Genomic DNA, 22,420 nt, shown 5'->3' with positions numbered 1-22,420 from the left:
AATAAACATACATGCACCAACGGAAGATAAATATGATAATACTAAAGATGATTTTTATACAGAGTTAAAACAGCTCTTTGATAAATTTTCTCAGTATGATATAAAAATTGTAACGTGCCCACCGTTACATGGTGGTGTGGTAAAGTGTGGCATGGTTTGGTATAATGATGTATATATATTTAAAAACATTCTGCCGGCACACTGTCGATGGCTCACATGTTAGTTTTGTAAGAAGTACGCTATTGATTTAAGTTATCTCTCTTTCGGTCAAAGAATTTGTTCTTCCCATTGTTGTTGGTTTGTAACTGATAAAGAATTGTCTATTTCTTCTGTATAGAATCGGTACAACGCAATGTGCTTTTAGTTATTTTTATGTTTAGGGATTTTTACCGAGTAGGATTGAGAGAATTTTGAACGTACGGTTTGTATCTCTGATTAAAGTGAGTTGGCAACGCGTACTCATAGTTAGGTTTTTCGCCGCCCATGCGCCACTCCCAAACGTTATAAAAGCAGCGCAGACGGCCCGAGAGCGGACATTCTCATCTTTCGAATCCACGTACGTGCACTGCAGAAATGACAGGTCCGAGGCCGTAGTACCTCGGCCTCACAGCCCAGCAGAGGTAGCGAGAGGACACGTTCGTTCTTGGTTTTCCCCGGAGCATGGATAGGGGGAACCAAAAGAAGAGACCCCGTAAGAAAGGACCAGAAGTAGCAGCAGTAGTTGATGAGGCCTCTACCGATAGCGAATATGACAGCGACCACCAGTCCGGGTCGCAGCCCAGCAGTTCGACACGAGGAAACCCGCCAGTTTCCTCAGCTCCAGCTTCGACACGCAGGCCTCCCTGCATATCGATTTTCAATACAAATACTGCAGCGATATCAGACACGATCCGCCAGCTAACCGAGAACAGGACTCACTATCGATACACTAGAGGGTGTTGTCGAGTAACTCCGTGCGATCGGAAGGATTTCACAGAAATCTGTGATTTCCTTCGTGCCAACAACATTGGATTCGCCTATGGATCATCCGCAGCGGCGAAACTTAAAGTTATCTTCAGAGACCTCCCGATCGATTTAGATCTCACGAAAACTCAAAACTATTTGACGGGTACTCTTGGATTCACTGTTCATAGTATCTGCCGCTTGAACGTTCCAGACCGCACTCGGAAGAACCCTACAACCGAGAAGCCAAATCCCAAGACGCCCAGACTACCATTACCTCTTATAATGGTAGTCCTACCTAACGATACGAAGTCTCGACAGATTTTTCAAGTTACAGAAATCGGCCCATATCTGACCAGAGTAGAGAAGTACCACTCTCAGATGATACTGCAGTGCCACGCGTGCCAGCGGGTCGGGCACGGCCAGCGGCACTGCTATGCCATTCCCCGCTGCGTCAAGTGTGCGGGGCCACATAAGTATGCAGACTGCCCAAATAAGGCCCCAGAGATACCTCCAAGATGCGCGAATTGCGGCCTTGATCATTATGCCAGTTATAGGGGTTGCGCCCTATTTAAGAAAATTAAGAACGAAAGACGGGCCCCATCGGACCCCAAACGCCAGATTACACCCCGGCCAATTCGACAGGACGTCCCGGTGACGACACCCGCTCGGGACTACCGTCCTCGAACAGCCACCAGCTCGACCAACCAGCGGCCAGTACAGCGGCCAGCACCGCAGCGAAGAGCCAATCGCACACCAGCGCCTCGACCGACACCACGCCAAGCCGAGCTTCAGACTGTAGATCAAGCGTCTCTGCTGAATCTCCTCAATCAATTAGCACTGCCCGACGTCCTTTCAGGCCTTATTCAGCTTCTTAAGGGACTACAAGAAATCCGGGAAGCTCCGGACCGTTCGACGCGCCGGCGAGTGATTACTCATCTTGTCGACAAGCTCGTACCTTAGGGTACTATGTGTTTCTGTCGTATTGTATTGTGTCGTCCCCTGTTTTTTGGGTTTGGGAACATATGCCATATACCCTCTAGCGACAGTTGCAGAGTGGTCCCTGAAATAAATGATGTAACCCCACACTGTTGTCACTGAATAAAATTGCGATGCCTGTAAATGATAAATGTAATTCAAGATGCATGTCTCATTATGCCGATGTCCTGACCGAATTCAAACGGTCAAAAAAAAAAAAAAAAAAAAAAAAAAAAAAACCGAGAGCGGAGTTGACTGCCAGATGCCAACTGCGGAAGGATCGGAAGATCTGGTCCCCAACACTTCGGTCTAGGATAAGTCCCCGGCCAGATCTTCCCTAACTGATGTTTCCCCCTTACTGATCCGGTTCTAGGTTCAAACCTCGGACAAGTCCCCGACCGGGTCCTTTCTTCAACAGCAAGGTAGATAGAGATTAGGTAAAGCCATCCGAAGATTGCCGATCTTGCACGAACGCGTGACGTCACCAGAGAGGGAGTGAGCTCGGCTGAAGCAGACGGCCCCTAGCATTTATATGGGAGATTCAGAGAGCGAAGGTATATTATTGCTTTTAGGAGGGGGAAAATATTAATTGTCATCCTCCAAGATGGTATTAAGGCATCCTTTTAATGATTAGTAACATAATTGAAAACGCGCTACTTTTAAAAGGGGGCAAAGTACATGTGAAAAAAAATATTTTGAAAATCCATATTCCTGAAACTTTCTGACCGATGCGCTACAAAGAAAGTTGCGTGTTCTCCTTTAGAATTTCGTCATTTTACAAATCGTAATATAATTTTAACAAAAAATTGGCATGCTAAAGAAGAATTAAAGAGTTTAAAAAGTAATTGATTAATAGACTTCGCTTATTTGTCACATATGACTAATCGCAAAGACGAGGATGCGTGATGATATGATGAAATTGATGAAAGGAAAGTAGACCCATGCCCGGGCGGGGATTCGATCATGGGGGCCTTTGGCATCGTAAAGCGTTGTGCTAACCACTTCGCCACGGAGGTCAGCATTACAAGGAAATAAACAGAAAATGGCATCTATGTTTTAATATGCGAGAAACATTTGCGAGGTGGTTATTGAAGTAACAAATAATTATTACAAAACGTTGTGATGAAAATTATTAATATATCTGAAATATCGAGAGTTGACCTTGCAGTCTCTAAATGTACTTTTAGGATTACGCAAAACCTTTACTCAAAATTGCTAGTGTAAATTTATAAGCCATTAAAATTTAAAACTTATTCCTGTTCGAAAAAAGAAACTTCCAAGTCAAATTAATATTTCGTATAAATACATATATTTTTCTTTCATGAGGCCAGGACAGTATTTGGAGGGGACGGTGGCTTGGGAAGGCTATAGCCCCGGATCTCGATCTGCAAAGGGGCTTCCAGTGGGAAAACATCGTCCAGAAGAAGAGGCGAAATGATTCTCTTTAAATGGCTCGAGAATACAAAGATATAAGTGGACATTTGACAAGCTTAGTCTAAAACTTACAACTGAAATTGTACATGTGTGTGTGTGGGGGGGGGGGGGCTACGTGAGGTAACACAGTGGAATATGATTCACAATACTAAAATTAAAATAAATATGTGGGAACAATAGATATCAAATTATGTTGTAGCTAGTGACGGCGCAATAGTAAAGATGGAGGGGTAAATCATATTTTCCCGGGGCAATCATGTTTATTATTCCGTTACATACGACACAAAAATGCATATTTTGGCCAAAAGAGCATTCATTAATTTATTTATTTTTGTCGTTATACTGGGGGCAGATAAGAGAGAGAGAGAGAAATTGTCCTGCCCCCCTCCCCCTGTAGTGTGGTCACTGCCTATAGCTATGCTGGAGAAGAATGCATCAATTAATACGTTATTAAATAAAACAGATACTTTTAAAACTTTTAATCAAATTATTTGTAAACTATAATTTAAATTTAGAGAGAGCACATACCTGTTAAATTTAATTTGGATGAGTTAACTTCTGAAGCCTGCTCTGCTCTTTGAGCCCTAGCTGCTGCGTTCAGGTCGCGGAACGAGCAGAATACTAATTGAAACAAATATGTGACAAATATGTATAAAAAAACAACGTGTTGAAGCTATTGACGCCGCCAAAGAAAAGACAGAAGAGAAACGTGGAGAGTGTAGTGATATTTTATGGGAAGCAGTCACGTTTATTACACCCTTACATATTCATACAATATTAAAATGTTCTGCTTTTAGATCTCGCACAATGCCTTTTTCACAAAAATGGGCAATCCCGCATTTTTTATAACAATCTTGTCTTTTCGTTTACTTACGCAATTACCGACTGGAAAGGCTGTGATATTTTAGATTTCTTTCGTTAGTTTTCTGATAATAGTTTTCACAGTTTTCCGTAGCATTTAGGCATGAATTCAGTCGACAAGAACAAAATAATCTTATTTTGAAACATACAGCAAAAAGAAATCCAACGCGCTTAAGTTAAAACTCCCTTACATTGGAAGCCTGGAGAGAACAAAATAGGTGTTCCTTCGTAACTCGATTTCTTGAAAACCATTTTACACATTTGAATCAACTTCGTAATAAATTGATTAGAAAGGATGAATCTTAACAGCAAAAGTTTTAACTTTTCCCCTGCTACTGTATTTTAGAAGATATTCGTTGTCAAATATCTCAATATTTGCATAAGGAACAAGACTTTTCCGTGCCGAGCTTCTCGATGATGACGTAATGCATCCACGGACAACTGCGCATACGATCTGCGCCGCCGAACGAGCACCCCCTGCTTCAACAGTACCTTGGTTCCCAGGTGCAAACCCCGGGAAGGTACCCGACCAAGGAACTGAAATGAATGAGTCCCTCACGAACCGGTTCCTAGGTGCAAACCCTGGACAGCCCCCGACCGGTTCTCCCCCTAGATCCTGGTTCCAGGTTCAAACCTCGGACGAGTCCCCGACCAGGTTCTCGCACACCGTCCGTCCTGATTCGTTGGGAGGTACCGACGCTTGTCACCTGGCTCACGCCCAAAAGGAGGTACCCGCGGACCCTGTGCATCATGTTTCTCTAACTTCTATTTCTATCCCCCCCCCCCCAGTTGGCAATTTCGATAGAGGGCGTTTCTTTTGGTCACGTGGGGTTTTCTTTTATGTAATCACGTGGGATCCTTTTTACTGTTAATTGGTTTTTGTTAATTAGTCACGTGGCCCGGATAATTATTAGTACATTACGGAACTCGCGTATTTGTATCAAGTGGGATAAAGTAGAGTAGTGTGTTGTTCCCATGTGGGCTAAGGTTTGTATTATTATTATTATTATTATTGGTGCCTAAGTTGAATAAAATTGTCACGTGGCATGAAAACAGGAGGTCCCTAACTGAAATAAACTTTGGTTATTTGGATCCAACTGGTACTGTAATTAACTCTAATCTATCAGGGATAAAATTGTATGCAAGCACCAGAGTAAATGTAAGGTAAATTATTTTGTCATGTAATAAGTTTGTTAACGGGTCAATGCTTTACCCGGGGGTCGAACTGATTATCATTTAACACAACATTTCTGTAAATACCTTGTATTCACTTTTTGCGGTAAAATATAAATGACCATTGCTCACACTCAAAAAGGATATTCATGGTTTTTCATTTCGAGCTTCACTGTTATTCAAGTTACACCCAGCAAGCCCTGAGATATCCAGAATCTGTGTTCAACGACTAGTAAGAAGTTAGCATTTATGGGTAGACTTTTGCCTCGCTCCCCCCATCTTGTAAGGTTCTGTGTAGCTCCTTGTGTAAGGGCTCTGCGTAGCCCCTGGGTGTAGTTTCTGCGCGGAGGGGGCAGTCAGTTGCAAAATTCTGTTAGGTGACTGTAATGCACAGATTGGCAAAGAAGAGACATTTAAACCCACGATTGGTAAAGAAAGTCTTCATGAATTAAGTAATGATAATAGTATAAGATTGATTACTTTTGCAACCTCAAAGAATTTAATTGTGAAAAGTACCACTTTTAAACATAAAGATATCCATAAATATACCTGGTCTTCTCCAGATGGTAAAACTCATAATCAGATAGATCATATTCTCATTGATAAGAGAAGGCATACTAGTATAATTGACGTTCGTACACATAGAGGTGCTGACTGTGCCAGTGACCATTATTTAGTAATTGCTAAATTAAGAGAAAGACTCTGAGTGATAAATCATAAGCAACAAAATCTAAAAGTTATAAAATTTAATACAGGAAAATTTGCTGATGAAAGAATTAAGAAAGATTACCAAATCAAATTGTCAAATAGATTTGATGTTTTGCAGGATTTAAATGATGATGAAAATATAAAGGAAACTGACGTAAATAAGAATTGGGAGCACATACGTACAGCAATAGAATCAGCAGCTAAATAAAGTATAGGATACTATAAACCAAGAAAAAGTAAGCCATGGTTTGATAATGAATGTCATAATCTAATAGAAATAAGAAATCAGGCTAGACTTAGGTGGTTAAATAACTCGGATGATACAAATCTAAACAATTATAATAGAGTAAAGCGAGAAGTTAACCGCACGTTTAGAAGTAAAAAAAGAGATTACTTGAAAAGCAAAATTAACGAAATTGAAACAAACAGCAAAAATAAAAATATCAGAGATTTATATAAAGGTGTAAATGAGTTTAGATAAAAGATAAAGACGGTGATTTTCTAGCTGACCCAAGCGATATTCTAAATAGATGGAAGAACTACTTTAATGACCTTTTAAATGTCCATGTAGGAGATAAATCAGAAGTAAATGAAGTACACACAGCAGAACCTTTAGTTCCAGAACCTAACTTGACTGAAGTTAAAGATGCTATTAAAAGGCTAAAGAATCACAAAGCACCTGGCATTGATTTAATACCAGCTGAGTTAATTAAATATGGTGGAAATTCATTAATATGTCAAATTCATAAATTAATTTGTTTAATATGGAATAAAGAAGAAATCCCTCAACAGTGGAAAGAATCCATAATTGTTCCTGTGTTTAAAAAAGGTGATAAAATGAACTGCAATAATTACCGTGGAATTTCTCTACTCTCAACAACATATAAAATATTATCTAACATTCTTTTAACAAGACTAACCCCATATCCTAATGAAATTATAGGTGATTATCAATGTGGATTTAAACGTAACAGATCAACTACAGATCAAATTTTTCACATTAGACAGACACTTGAAAAAAAGTGGGAATATAATCAAAATGTCCATCAGCTATTCATTGATTTCAAAAAAGCATATGATTCGGTCAAAAGAGATAAATTATATAATATATTAGTAGAGTTTGGAATACCTAAGAAGCTTGTTAGTATGATAAAAGTATGTACCAGTGAAACAGAAAGTAAAATTTATGTGGGTATTAATGTGTCTGACAAATTTACAATTCATGATGGGTTAAAACAAGGAGATGCATTATCTCCATTGCTCTTTAATTTTGCCTTAGAATATGCTGTTAGGAAGGTAAAATAAACTAACGAAGGTCTAAAATTAAATGGTATGACTCAGTTGTTAGCATATGCAGATGATGTGGACTTATTAGGAGATAATATCAATACAATTAAGAATAATGCTAAAGTATTTTTCAAAACTGCTAAAGAGATAGGTTTGGAAGTTAACAAAGAGAAAATTAAATATATGCTTACAGGCCGAAACCAAGTGTTAGGTAATAACCAAAATCTAATTATTGATAACAACTTGTTTGAACCAGTTTCCAAATTCAAATACTTAGGAGTAATATTAACAAATGAAAATTATATTAAAGAGGAAATAAAAAGTAGGCTTAATTCAGGAAATGCATGTTACTTCTCTCTTCATAAACTTTTGTCTTCTCGTTTAATATCTAAGAAACTAAATGTTAAAATATACAAAACCGTAATTTTGCCTGTAGTATTATATGGATGTGAAACTTGGTCCCTTACATTGAAAGAGGAACATAAATTGAGAGTATTTGAAAATACGATCCTTAGGAAAATCTTTGGCCCTAAAAGGGATGAGGAGACAGGTGAGTGGAGAAGGTTACATAATTTAGAACTACATAATTTGTATTCATGTCCAGATATTATTAGAATAATTAAATCAAGAAGACTTAGGTGGGCAGGCCACGTGGCACGAATGGGAGAGGAAAGAGGAGTTTACAGGATTCTTGTTGGGAAACCTGATGGTAAGAGACCTGTAGGAAGGCCAAGACGAATATGGAGGGACAACGTTGAGATAGAACTAAAGGAAATCGGAAGGGATGGAAAAGAGTATATAGATCTTGCTCAAGATAGGGACAGATGGAAGGCCTGTGTTGCTGCAGCCATGAACCTTCAGTAACGACATCATGAGATGGAGGAATTAGGGAAATCAAGAAATGGATTATTCTTTCAAAGAACATTAGTAATGTATAGACCTCGGATTTTAGGTTTTAATCTATTTTTTTTCCTATACAGGTATGAAACAAATAATAAGTTATATCAGCGTTTCGTTAAAAAACGCAACAACTAATGAAGTTTTATAGTGCCTAAAAAAAACAATTTTGCTTCTTAGAACCTATTTTAGTTTTATGCGCCTAAATCAAGCCTACTTTTAATTTTTTATATATTTTTAAAGGTTTTACAGGATTTTTATGTCACACAGAGGAATCTGCTTTGTTTAGTCACGAAAAATTTAATAACGAACGTGTTTGAAACTTACTCTCTGTCGATTTCCCTTCCTCCAAGTCCATGGTGATATTTCAAAGCTCTAAACAAAGCAAAATGTCTGGTGCCACTGTTACCTGTACAATGCAAAGTGGTCTGATCTGTGTGGTCTTCCTAACTTTCTCGTCACTTTGGTGCTTTGTGTCATTCACGCCTTGCTAACTACCATTCCAGCATTGAAGTTTGCACCACTGACTATGTTTTTGTTGAAATATTATTTTCATCATATAAAATGATCTTCACAGACAAAATTGCGGAGTTTGACTATGGATAACATGAAAAAAGATTGTTGCCTAACCAAATTTCCAATGGTAAGATCTGCCATCGCTAGTGTTAGGCAACACACATAACGTTATGTAAGATAGTGCGTAATTCAGGATGTAGGTGTCCCATTGTGATTGCCGGTGACTATACACAACCTGCATTTTCAGGAATTTTGAACTACTTAAATTTTTTTCAACCTATTTCAGGATTTTTCGAGTCTAACTTTATATTTTCAGGGCCTATTTTAGTGTTTTCGAACCTATTTTAGGGTTTTTAGAGCCTATTTAAGAACCTAAAAGCACACTTTTTAGAACCTAAAAATCCCAGGTCTAGTAATGTACAAAGATGGTGTTTCAAAAATCCAATTGAAAAATACCACTGAGGAAATTGCAGTTTGCTTTGCCGATACCCACGTATCCGAATAGTTAGCGCTTTCTCTCTTCTTTGTTATCGGCACACGTCCGTGGGGGGAGTGGTTATCACAGTGCGCTACGACAGTACGGGTTCCGAGTTCGAACCCCGACCTGGGCATGGGTGTTCTTTGTGTGTGTCTCTTCATCAATTTTTGAAAAGCGAAGTAAAATAAACCAAATAAAACAATCAATCAATGATTTTTTTTGTTACTTAGCGTCTCTTTTGCCACATTTGGCTAATCGCGAAGATGATACAATAAAATTGATGAAGGGACACACACAAAGAACACCCGTAGACAGGCCGGGATTCGAACCAGGGATTTCTGGCTTAGTAGTAAAATCAAATCGTTTTTTGATTTTCGAAAGAGGAGAAGTTACATCCTACCTTTTTTAGTAGTCATTACTCAAGTTGCAATTTTTTCCCGCCTTCGGAGTTCTTTTTCTTAGGAATACTGGGCCCTAAAGGGTGGGGGTGTTGACCCCATCAACCCCTCTTTGGCACGCCACTGATTGCTACCCAAAGTGTCGACGTCACCGCACGTCACTGATTAGTACTCCAGCAGTTTGTTTCTTTATACAGCATATTTGCAGAAGATACAATTCAACATACAAGTGTTTCAGTGTACGCTGTATAAAACACAACATATTACTAACTTCGTTGACCCTGTACGTATGAAATCTGGAACAGGTGCAAGTCGATTAAGTGATAAGATGAAAATAGCTTGATAATGAATTAATGTCTTAAATGTAACCAGAAAAAAAAAATGGGCATGCTAATGTTGCTGTTTCAATCAGTACGATGTCCTTTTTCAGTGAGGATAGCCTGGTCATGAAATGGTGAATATTATTATTAAACCAGACTTCCTCTTTCGAGAAAGAACTGCAACGATATGTTCGCAATTTTCACATGTCCCAGCTTTTCAAGTACAATTTCAATTGCTTTATTTTCAAATCATTTCCGAGAACCCCAGTTACAACATGAGGTGCAGATGATACAGCACTGCTTCTAAGGACCACTGTGTATACAATCCGCGCTTTCCAGATTCCACCAGTGGACGAGCTGATGCACACTTCGGCGTTCCCTATTTCACCGGTGCTCACCAAAGCTTTCACCAAGTTAAACCATGACGTCATCATTGTACACCGGCCTCCAGGGTTGTTGCGGCTGGTGAATCAAAATGGTGTCGTCTGCACCGAAATTTGTTCTGAATCATGATAGAAGTTCTGCAGGCAATAGTACGGAATGTCACGGCGATTTTGTTGCACGGAGGGCGAATAAAATGGTTGCGGGCATAAACTGTCGACATTTTTATTACTACTGCTCCTTCACTTGCACGCAAAGTGAAATAAATTATGCTGATGCATCAAAACATGCGTCCGTCTTCTGCTGCAACATGCAGGAAAGCATCCGTTCCCAATATTCGATATTTTTACAAAATAATACCACTTAAATTCGTAGTGCACATGCAAAATAAGATGTCGTTTAGTGAAAATATATAATATTCATGACATATCTTCTGTGTTCCTAATAAACGCGAACATGCGTGCGCATTCCGAATCTAGCCTTCATTTGTAGCAGTATGAAGCTTTCCGGATTTCATCGAATTTGACGTCACTTTAGGTGCATCAGTCTGATGCACGCTGGTGAATTCTGGAAAGCGCGGATTAGTTTCGTCTCCGTCTTCTGTGTTATCAGCACAGCTTCACCTTCGTTATAGTTCCTGGTATTATCATCGCTCTCCCAATGTTTAAAAATATCGCTGAACTTCAACGTTTCTTCCATGGGTCATGACTACACGCTACTACTACCAACTGAATATTTAAACAAGGAATCTATCGTATATACAGCGGCCATATTGGAAACGACCCTAGCGCTCTGGTGGTAATTTTAATCGCGAATAGACAAACAACACGGGATATAACATAAAAATATTTTTAAGAAGTTCTTGGTAAAAGTTGATTAATATTGAGAATTCGGCAGCTGTTGTCCGCATCGTGTTATGACTTAGAACAGGCAGGCCCGTACCCAGGATTTTTTGGAGGGGCTAACCCCGAAACCTTAAAAACAATACTTGTGTTATTAAATCAACAATAATTTAATAAATAAATGCAATACTTTATTTCTCTGTCAAGCGACTTTTGGGACACCCGGTATATATATATATATATACAGGTATTGGACAAAATAATGGAAACACCTGTGGAAGTCGGAACATCATGTAGTAATACGGTGTTAGGCCACCTTTAGCATGCAATACAACTTGGATTCGGGACGGAATAGACCGATACAAGTCCTGAATGGTGGTGAGTGGAATTTGAAGCCATTCTTCATGTAGCACAGCCTCCAGCTCAGGTAGAGACGAAGGAGGTGGAAATCAACGCCGAACCCTGGATTCCAAAACAACCCACAGAGGCTCGATGATATTCAGGTCTGGGGACTGGGTGGGCCAGGGAAGATTTTGAACCTCATCAGCATGCTCTGGAAACCACTGTTGAACAGTGCCAGCAGTATGAATGGGGGCATTATCATCCTGGAAGATGGCATTCCGGTTTGGAAATAAGGTTTGCACCATTAGGTGGATCTGGTTACCCAAGAGTTCTCTATACACTGCTTACGAGACCCGACTGTGTAATGTGACAAGGGGGCTGCCGAATACCATGATATAATGCCCCAGACCATAATAAAGCCGCCACCATGTTTGACAGTCGGGCGGTGACAGTCCACATCGTATGCTGCCGAGGGTGTCTGCGATACAAACACGCGTCCAGTAGTGGGGAAGAGGATAAAGGTTGACTAGTCTGACCAAATGACATGTTTCCAGTCCTCCAACGTCCAAGTTTTGTGGGTATTGCATCATGCACGTCACCTTCGAGCACTCGTCTCAGTTATTAGGGACTTGGAAATAGCAACACGCCCATGGATACCCATTTGATGCAGTTCCTGCCTCATTGTTTTGCATGACACGGTGTGTTTAGGTGCTGATTAAGTTTTGTAGTCCCTTTGGAGGCCATTGTTTTCTTCTGCAACGTCACAATACGCTTCAAAGCCCGGCGGTCCCTTTCCTGCAGTTTCGTCTTTCAACCACTATTGTGCTTAGCAGACCCTGTTTCACCGTGCACTGTGTATGCGGTCATAACTTTCGAGACCGTGCCTCGTGTTACACCGCATAACTTCGCTGTTTTGCTCACAGATGCTCCAGTGAAACGGGCACCAACAATTCGACCTCTTTCAAACTCCGTCAGGTCGGCTATACTGGTCACTCGCTACACCTGAACAACGTTCACTACCACACTGCCTCACTCTACTGTCAGTGCACAGTCCATACTACCTGCAACAAACAAGAGAAGGTTGATTTCCGCCGTTCTCAGTATTACCAGACACATTGAAAATATGTCCCACTTCTGACTCGTGTTTCCATTATTTTGTCCAATACCTGTGTGTATATATATATATAAAAATAATTAAATATTTATGTCAATTATTAAATAATTAATTAATATATATATTTATATTTATAAACATATATAAACAAATTAATTTGCTACATTTATAAACTAGCAAATTAATTACTTTAACGACTGGTACAAAATGTCAAGACATTAGAAGATACGTGAAATGTTTTTAATAAGTGTTAGATATTATTTAATTATTGCTTTTTATTAAAAATGATAGGCCTAATTAAATTTTCAGACTTTTATTGTGTTATGTTTCTATAATGGTGTAAATCTATTAATGGTCTCTCGAAAGGAAATATTTCCTTATCAGAGTTGTAGCTTTCAGCGCCCAGGACGAGAATGATTTTCGCACCCCCTACACCGAATTTACACTCCCCTACCTTGATGTAGCTGACATTGTAGAAATTTTATGTACTTACTCTTTTCCGTTGAATCAGATGAAAATAAAACTTAGCATTCAAGAAATGTGGCTAATAAAAGGACAGTCAGTTGTGCATCCCACACCAGCAGTGTGTGTTATTGTTCACATCTGCAAAATCGATTGCAAATTAGAGATTCCTTGCCCCCCCCCCCCCGGGTACGGGCCTGCCCACAGGGGTGGGGCCATCGAGATTTTGGGGGGGTTTCTTTTCAAATAATATAAAATTCAACATTTATATATTTTTCCAAAATGTATGTAAAAATTTTACACCTTAAATGCACCATATTTAATCCATTAAATGACGAAAAGAAAGTGTTTAACGGTATTATCGAATGGGTGGGGGAGAAATATCCAACTCTTACATTTTAGGCCTTAATTGATATGTGGGTTCTGGGGGGATTAAACGTTGGGCGGGGGAGGGACAGTATCCAACTCTAGGTGTTAGATTTTGGCGGGTATTTTAGTTAGAGGAGGATTGAACATTAAATTGAAGGGGCTATCCAATTCTTGTGTATTACTATTAAGACTGTTGCGAAAATTCTGGTGTGGAGACTGAGAAGTATTTTTTTTGGTCAAGGCAATATCCACTCTTCAATATCAACAGTAAGTCTGAAATTGGCATGGAAATTTTGGTGATAGGATTGAGTATTAAATTTAAAGGGGCAGACAGGAAGCTCTTGATAAAGTGTTAAATCTTAGATTGTCAAGGGATTTCTTTAGTGGAGAGAGAGAGAGAGAGAGAGAGAGAGAGAGAGAGAGAGAGAAAGAGTTCGAACATTATATTTTCGAGACTATATTTAGCGATATGCTATCCACACGTTTACGACCCCGCGAACGTGTCAAAAGAGAAGCTGGAAAAGACTAAATATCTTGGGATCCTAAGAAAGTATTGACACCCCATTAATTAATTGTCTTGAAAGCCTGCAAAGAAATGGATGTAAAAATTTGTAAAAAAAATGTGGGTAGGACATGTAATCCGAATGAATACAAGGATTCAAGTTCTGGAGGAAAATGCGTTCAATGGCTGACCTGTTGGACGTCCCCACCACATGGATGGGAATACAGCAAAATAACTGCTGTGCGTGGACAACTGGAAGGAAGAGTAGAAAAAAAAGTACAGGATGACTGCAGGAGGCGAAGTCGGATGATTATGCGTTACTTTGATCAATTGTTTTCAGCTCGAGAGGTCGGGTTTAGCCAAACGGGACAGAAAAGCAACGCTAAATAAGAAACTAACATCAGTTTTAGAGGTGTCAGGGACTCCCCCCAATCGAACAGGGCTCAAAATATTTTACCACTATTCACCTCATATTCACTGTATGCATTAACACGTTCCATGCATATTTCCACGTTTCTAGAATTAACACTTATTTTCTGTCTAGCTGTAACCAGTTACTTGTTAAAATTATTACCTGAAGCCATATCGAACTACTTGTTGAGATCAATTGAAGTGGAATTAACCCCTTCCTCAATTACTTATGCAGCACTTAAAAAAAGTGGACTCGACGAAGAACTCGACCGATAAAAGGAGCTTAATTTTACAAATCTTTGTTTCTGTCTGTCTACCTGCGCTGAACATTGGAGCGACTTAATATCTTCGAGAGTGGCCTAAGGCACTGCAGATTATCGAAGATCAGGTTCCTTCCCTTTCTTACATACTATATTTAAAGCATCTAAACTGTAATATAAATAATTATTCCTGACTGCCATAATAAATTCAGTGTTTATTCTCTTTTGGTTTCCCGCTGCGACGCCAAGGGTCCCGGGTTCGAATCCCGGTCGGGCTTGGTTGTTTGTGAATGTCCATTCATCACTTTCATCCTTTCATCACTCATCCTCATCTTCGCAAATTAGCCAAGAGGCACAAAACGCGAAGTAAAATAAACTAAATCAATCAATCAATCAATCTTTTGGTTTCTAATAATATTGACCAATTCTATGTACTTGAAAGAAGAAATTATCAAGTTTGTAATGAGTGGGAAGGTTTATTTAGCACTCCTATATCACGTTGTTACTAACTATATTTATGTACCTCCAAATAATATAACTTTCATCAGCCAGGTCTCCACTACCAAGTATTTCCTTTTGGCTAATCGCGACGATAACTCACGCAGAACACGCATGCCGAGATCGGAATTCGAACCTGGGAACTTACGCTGCGAAATCGTGGCCACCGAGCCTACATTCGTACGTGCTTATGCTGAATGGCGTTATGAAGTAACAGAGTTCATTCACCACATGAGAAAACTAGATTGTGAGATCTTGAAGGATTATTACAAATTTTTGTACGCGGGAATTCGTAATAGAGCATAGGATAAAAATGTGTCTCATCAGAACTATTTGCATCACATGTTCCTATTCTTTCACTTTTAATCCATATGACTGAAAAGGTTGTTAACAGTGATTGGTGTTTTACGTTGCGTCCGGTAGTTGGATCGATACAGCGCTCAGAGACTAGCGCCATCTCTACTTGGTTCAGTAAGTGCGAGCCATGCTGAGTGTCGAGGCTTCGTAGTCTCGCTCTCCCGTCCAATGCCCTGCAACAATCGCACAAGCAAGCCACTCACAGAGGGAGAATGGTTAGTGAGAGCGAAAATGCTCGCCTGTGTCTTTCACGTTGCGTTGCTGAAGTGATGTTAAGTGATGTAGTGTTCTAGTGTGCTTCCCAGCTCCCAAGGGTTCAAGTGTCACAGGAGGAAAAAGTGTGCGTCAAAATATCTGGAGCTCTGTTTGGACGAAACACCTGTAGAATTACAGTGAGCCTTTTTAGTTCTGTGTTAACGTTAATGTTTTTTTAAAATATTTTCTACCACGGTGATAGTTTTAAGCGTATGTCAAGTGGTTTAAGGTTTAAAGTTATGAACATGAGAAATCATACAGTAACATAATCACAAATGTCCCGTCTCTTAAATCATTCATAGTTTTGTCAGGTGCTAGATTTTATTCCCCAAACTACGCTGCTAATCAGGAGGTTCAAAATTCGCTAGATTATAAACATAAACCAAACGCACTATAACTTTTGCTATGACACTAATAACCCTTTCTCACATTTGAATATATAATTGCCAGCTTACCAATCAAAATATGATAATTAGCAGATATGGTAGATAAACACCGGGCATCGAACTAAAGCTCTTAATGTGGAATTCAAACGAGAAATATCACACATTTTCCCGTCAAGGAACGATATCTGTCATGTTGGGAATACCCGAATCATTCTTCTAAACTAGGCTATTTTTGTCGTTATTTCTACCGCTAATCTAACCGGGTTCGATACCCGGTGGAGGCACATAGTGGTTCGGATCCCACTTAAAACTGTAGGTCCAGTCCCGATTAGCCTTACTGTGCATAAAGTGGACTTAAAAAACCAACTCAATCAATCAATCAATCTAATGACTATGAATTTATGATGACACAGACGATACACGAGGTTGCAGTATTGGTTTAAATGGGGTTAGAATCAGGGACCCTGTTTTTCAAGCGATATGTTAACCCTTATATGCAGTTTGGTAAGCGTCGTTGTAGTTTGTTAACCCCCTAATAGACTCTTCTGTATAATGTGTAATCCGAACAACTTGAAGAAAGTCTTTCCGGGAGTCGAACGCAGAAACTATTGATTACAGTAAAACAATGACGCTAGTCTCCAATACAGATCAGAACATTTATTTAATTACTTCACACCATTTTAACGCTATTTTAGCGAATTCACTAAAATCATATTTGGATTAGCGTTTGAAAGAACAAAGAAAACTTTATGTTCTACCACCAATTCGAACCCAGGGCACAGTAGAACATATAGGGAATATTTGTAGGTTACGTCAGGCCTCAATTCAGTAGGCGATAGATAGGCTGTGTCCACTCTATGCTCAGATACACTAATCTGAACTTGAACTACTGTGCAATTGCCTCGACCGGGAATCGAACCCGCTATCCCTTGATTACAAGGCGTTAACGCTACATCATCGGGAAGACCCAAGCATTTCTCTCGTCTGGTTGGCTACAACAATGTCCATTAAAGGGATTGGAGAATTACGTGTCCTCCCGTTTCGCCTTATTGCGTTTTCACCTCCCCCAATACAATTTCAAATGATTTATATGACACGAACTTTCTAAGGCGAAACGGGACATCCCATTTCGCCTTACACACAAGAAATTTCCCACCAGGGAATATTATCGACATGAAGAGTTCTTTATTATTAATGTAATAAAACACCATGCTACATTGACATATATACTTCTTTTTATTATTTAAACGGATTTATATTAACTGTATTAGTAATTTTGGTACTATTTATCCTGGCATTTGTGATGTATAACAAATTTTAGGTTAGGTTAAGTTAGGTTAGGTTTGTGTGTAACGCCAAACAGGACAAGGCGAAATGGGATGTCCCGTTTCGCCTTAGAAAGTTAGTGTCACATAACTCACGCGAAATTGTATTGGGGGAGGGGTGAAAACGCAATAAGGCGAAACGGGATAAGGTGAAACGGGCTGTAATCGAGAATTAACACAATATTTAATCTTGTTTCTCAACACACTACCACTACACCAAGGAGAACGATAACGTCATGCTCTGTTATTGTGTTTCGAATCCCAGTTAATGCAGAGATAAATGATCTCTCACAGATACCTATTCTGTTTCACGGCGCTAGTTGTGCTCCAAGCCAAAATTACATTTATTACTTAATGGAAGTTATTTTGGTCCACATTTCACTATGTTTTCACTCCATTTACTGGCATTTCAAATAGATAATCCTAAAAATTTTGACCGTTTTTGTGATTTCTTTAATGTGCAATAAAGACCAACGATTAATACTGCCTGCACAGAGATTAGTTGTGTGCCCGTTGATAGGGGCCGTGTAACCACTTAGGATAAGAAATGTTGGTTATACAAAAAGGGTAATCTGGCAATATATCTAAACAAGGGAGTCATATCGTTCCTGTTCAGGGGCGGGCGCAGAATAAAAAATGTAATTCTTTCGAGGGCCGGTGGCGTGGAAACGAAGCCTCAACGAGGAATGAGTTATTTAAAATTGTTGGATGCGTCGTCACATAAGGCCATTTTGCACCCTTTAATATATGCGGGGAAATCGTTACCGAGGATTAGTATTGATGTTCTCTACACGCTGTGAAACATTGTTGGTGACCTTGTGTCACCAATTGGTATGATTTATCATTAATTTATATTATTTTGGCAGCATTTCTGGAGGTTTAAACCCCTTATCCCCTTGCGGATATGTTTCCATTGTGCAAATGAAACGTCTGTTCTGAAAGGGGGGGGGTCGGTCCATTTCTGGATCAGTGTGTTCATACATAATAATAATTAATAATTAGAAAGCTCTAAAATAATATAAAAACTTCATACTCATTTCTTCGCATAAAAGCTCTTCCTTGAGTATTCACTGTTCAAATGCTTGCGGAACTGATTTTTTTTTTCGCAAATTGTTACCGCATACTACAGGACACAAACAATATAAACTTCAGTATTTAAATAAATAAATTATATATATTTATGGATTTCCAGAAAGAGTTCCTCGGTTAAATCTCTTTATGCAAACATTGAAAGTGAAGATGTCACAACGCGAAGCCATACATTGATGCAGATTTTTCTGTCACGATGGATCGGATCTCACTTTCAACTGTGTGTAGATTCACTTCTATTTAGCCTATGTGTGGATAAAGTGGGCTTAAACTTCGCAAAACTTTTCCGTCCTATATATTTCTTTCTATTACATTTATTTCACATTACTCTTTTTAGTCAACAGTAACAGATATATAATATATTGTTGAATATTCCTTGATGCTCTGTTGCACTGTATAATTTACGCAGAGCAATTGTGATATATACTTATTTTAACATTTTGTAAAATTAATTAGAAAAGATTTCACTTTCACTAAGAATTCAAGATTAATTGCATTAATTAATAAAAAATTCTACTTAAAATCTAAAACATCGGCCGAGATAAATTTGAAACAATAATGCTGTATTGTATTTCTTCTTTACGAATTGCAGAACTAAGTCGTTCCACAATAGTCAGCAATGCTGCCATCTGTTGATTGATGGTACTCGAAAGCATGAAATGAGCAGTTTATATTTAAAATCTAACGGGAATATTTATGTAACAGCATTAAATGTGTATTATATTCTTATGAGGGGCAATAAGTTCAGGGCAGGGATTAAAGTTTACCTTTGTTACTGGTTATAATACGGGTGGGGATCTCGACAACCTCCCCTCGTTAATTCACCCCATTTTCGTTTGGAATTTAGGTAAAAATGTTACGGTGTGGTATCTTGAAAATATGTCTGGGATCGCACAAAAAATGGAGGAAAAGACGGAAATTTCTCACTATCGCCGATGTTTTTAAAGTATTTAATCTTTCACATTCAAAGAAAATATATTTCGCTCAGTTGTGGACAGAAGTTTGAGCTGTTGCAGTTCGATATTATATATCGCGTTGAGAGAGAGGGATTACTTGCAGTAGCGTCAGGGATCACAGATTTGAGTTCTGGTGAGACGCGGATATATTGTATTAATGCCTGTGTCCATGGGCGTATTTAAAGGGGGTGTTCAACGGGTCCAAACCCTCCTTATGGTTCTGGTTCAGTAAAATTACCAGATTACCTGTTCTATTAGTTTGTTCATAAAAATGTCTTCGGACTTATTTTATTTTATTCTCCTAAATTCGAGACGTATAACACGGCATACGGATGGGAAGGAAATTACGTAATTCCACACACCAGATGGGACTGCAGACCAAATGTCTGCAATTTTCTGATAGGTTCGGAATTTCTGCCACAAGAAACTGCATTGGGACTGTCAAATCAGTTATATTTTTTTCCCTCGAGTCTTCTTAAACGAATTTGGTTTTTAAAAATGCAGTGCAAGAAAACCAGGGAAATACCGTAACATACTCAAGTTGTTTGACACAAGATGAACAGAAAAGTATCAAATCTAAGTAGCCTGACGTGGAAATGTAGAGAAATATTTCAGCAAGCTCTTCAGTTTCTTCACAGTGTAACCTGTGGAAAATTTGATCATCTCCACTCAGTGGCGTGCCCAAGGGGTGGTTGGTGGGTATCGTCATAATCCCCCCTTTTTGCCCAATATTTCTAAAAAAGGAACATAACAAAAGAAGGAAAAGATGGTAAAATGAGAGCTATCCAACAGAAAAAGTGTACGTAACCCCTCCCTTTCGAAAATCCTGGCACGCCACTGTCTCCACTTGTTCTAACCAAATTGTTTTCATGCAGTACAAGATTATGTTGGGCACCTCAAAAGGTGGACTTCTGTACTGTGAAGATGTCAGTATTCTAATAGAGATATTAAAAAAAAAAGAAATAAGAACTAAGAACTTTAATGAAATTTAATCCAAAGCAGAGAAACTACTTAGAGACGATGATGAAGAAACGAAGAGACCTAGAACACCCAGCCGTCAAATCTGAGGGAATAATGCACCAGCTGAGAGCACAAAAGAATATTACAAGGTAAACCTTCGTTGTCCATTTTTGGACCATTTTGTAGTAGAATTGAAATCACGTTTCTCTGAACACAGTCAACACATTGCAGCAACTGATTCCAAAAAATGTGAAATAGCTATCCTTCATTTATTGAAATAGTGTGTCAAAATGTTGGATGGCCTGGTTGACAGATTGGATTTTGATAGCCTGATTGTACCTAGGCCTGCTATACGTCCCGGATTTTCCGGGACAATCCCGGAATAATATAATTTGTCCTGGTGTCCCGAATAGTTTCTTCGGGATGGAAAAATGTCCTGGAATCACGTGGGAAAGAAGAAATGATTAAGACCTTAACTTTATTTATATTTAAATGAGTAATATTAAAATGCTCATTTTACTAAACAATCTAACTGTACATTGAACCGCTCCCTCTCGATAATACAAGAGTTATCGAGTTACAAGAAGATGCTGCAAAGATATTTGACTTCACGATAGCGCCGCCGTCTGCTAGCAGCACTGAATTTCAGTTGCAAAATCTCTTCCATTGCATAGTAAGCTGTTTACTGTAAACAGTCAGTGCTTGGGTGCCCGCAGTGTTCAGTCCGCAGTTCTCAAATAAAGTTTCGACATTGTGAGATAGCGGCTTAGTTCATTATGGCACGGGAAAGGAATTTCAAGGTTAATGATATACTTCGAAGTAAATTTCTGTTTCTATTTTAGAGGTGTAAAGAATATGATAATGGATATGTACGTACATGCACACAACTTTGTCGGGTCCAGCACCCCCCACCTCTCCGCTCTCCAACAAGCTTCCGGTCAGCAGTGTCCCGGATTTTCACTTACGAAATATAGGAACCCTAATCATACCAAAAGTTGAACTCCCCCCTCCCTTACGCGAACTATATATACGCCCATGAGTGTGTCCAATCACAATTTCACGAATTCATATTTCATACTCATTGTTGAGATTAACACAAGTGAGTTCAATAATGAGTTTAATTTTAAAACTTATCTAAAATGTTATATGCTAGTAAAGCAAAAATATTGAACGTTACGTGAACTTGACGATAATTAGGAGCAAAGGAAAAAGCGTGATCAATTCTTCATATGCTCCTTATAAGGACGAAGCATGTAGCAACAAGGCATTTTCTGTTCTCATTCAGACTGGCACCATCAACGGTGCATTCTATATACGTTCAAAATGCAATCACTTTAGATTGAAAACCACATATCCCCAACAACTTCCCTCTCCTTAAATTTTTCTTAATTTGCACAAATAACGACGTTGCTCTAGCAGTGGCGGCAATTAGCTGGGGCGAGGGGGAGCAGTTGCTCCCCACACACTTTTCGCCACTTTTGCCCTCGTACTATATGCTAAACCTTATCTACAAAGGGAAATATACTGTCTTTGCCCCCCCCCCCAAGTTTTGGCATCTTGTTCCCCGGTTTTGGAATCCAATCGCCGCCACTGTGCTCTAGTGTCCAACTTTTGAATCACCCTGTATAAAATATGAAACTAAACAGCACCATACTAAGAAATAAAGATAATGTAAGCGATTGATTATCTGGAAAAAGCTAACTATAGAACAGAAAGGTGAAATCTTTCTTGACTGCTTTAAAAGAAACAGTCTTAGAGTGGCAGGTACAGTGGGATCCATGAGTATTACCGTGCAAATTGTCCATGACTATTTTCATTAATGTTTCTCTTACATCCTATGTGTTTTCAAACGATGGATTTTTATGTATTCAGGTGCAGAAGTTGTCAACAGCTTGTTTTGAGTTTTCTTTTAATTCTTA

General features: G+C 39.0%; 1 protein-coding gene across 9 annotated transcripts in view; it reads left to right on the top strand.

Annotated features, from left to right (window-relative positions):
- Positions 1-15,631: 15,631 nt before the first annotated feature.
- Positions 15,632-22,420, top strand: part of tipE (temperature-induced paralytic E) — a 77,581-nt gene continuing 70,792 nt past the window's right edge. For 8 of the 9 annotated variants that reach the window (XR_014441793.1, XR_014441790.1, XR_014441792.1 and 5 more), the window contains exon 1: positions 15,632-15,922. The gene's annotated coding sequence lies outside the window, so the exon portion shown is untranslated. The remainder of the gene's footprint in view (positions 15,923-22,420) is intronic. The other variant, XM_083124061.1, reaches the window with a different exon arrangement.

Source organism: Lepisma saccharinum, chromosome 6 (genome assembly GCF_977018435.1).
Source record: "Lepisma saccharinum chromosome 6, izLepSacc3.1, whole genome shotgun sequence".
NCBI classification, from domain to species: domain Eukaryota; kingdom Metazoa; phylum Arthropoda; class Insecta; order Zygentoma; family Lepismatidae; genus Lepisma; species Lepisma saccharinum.
The sequence above is the reverse complement of the archived record's forward strand: the minus strand, read 5'-3'. Positions and strand labels throughout refer to the sequence as shown.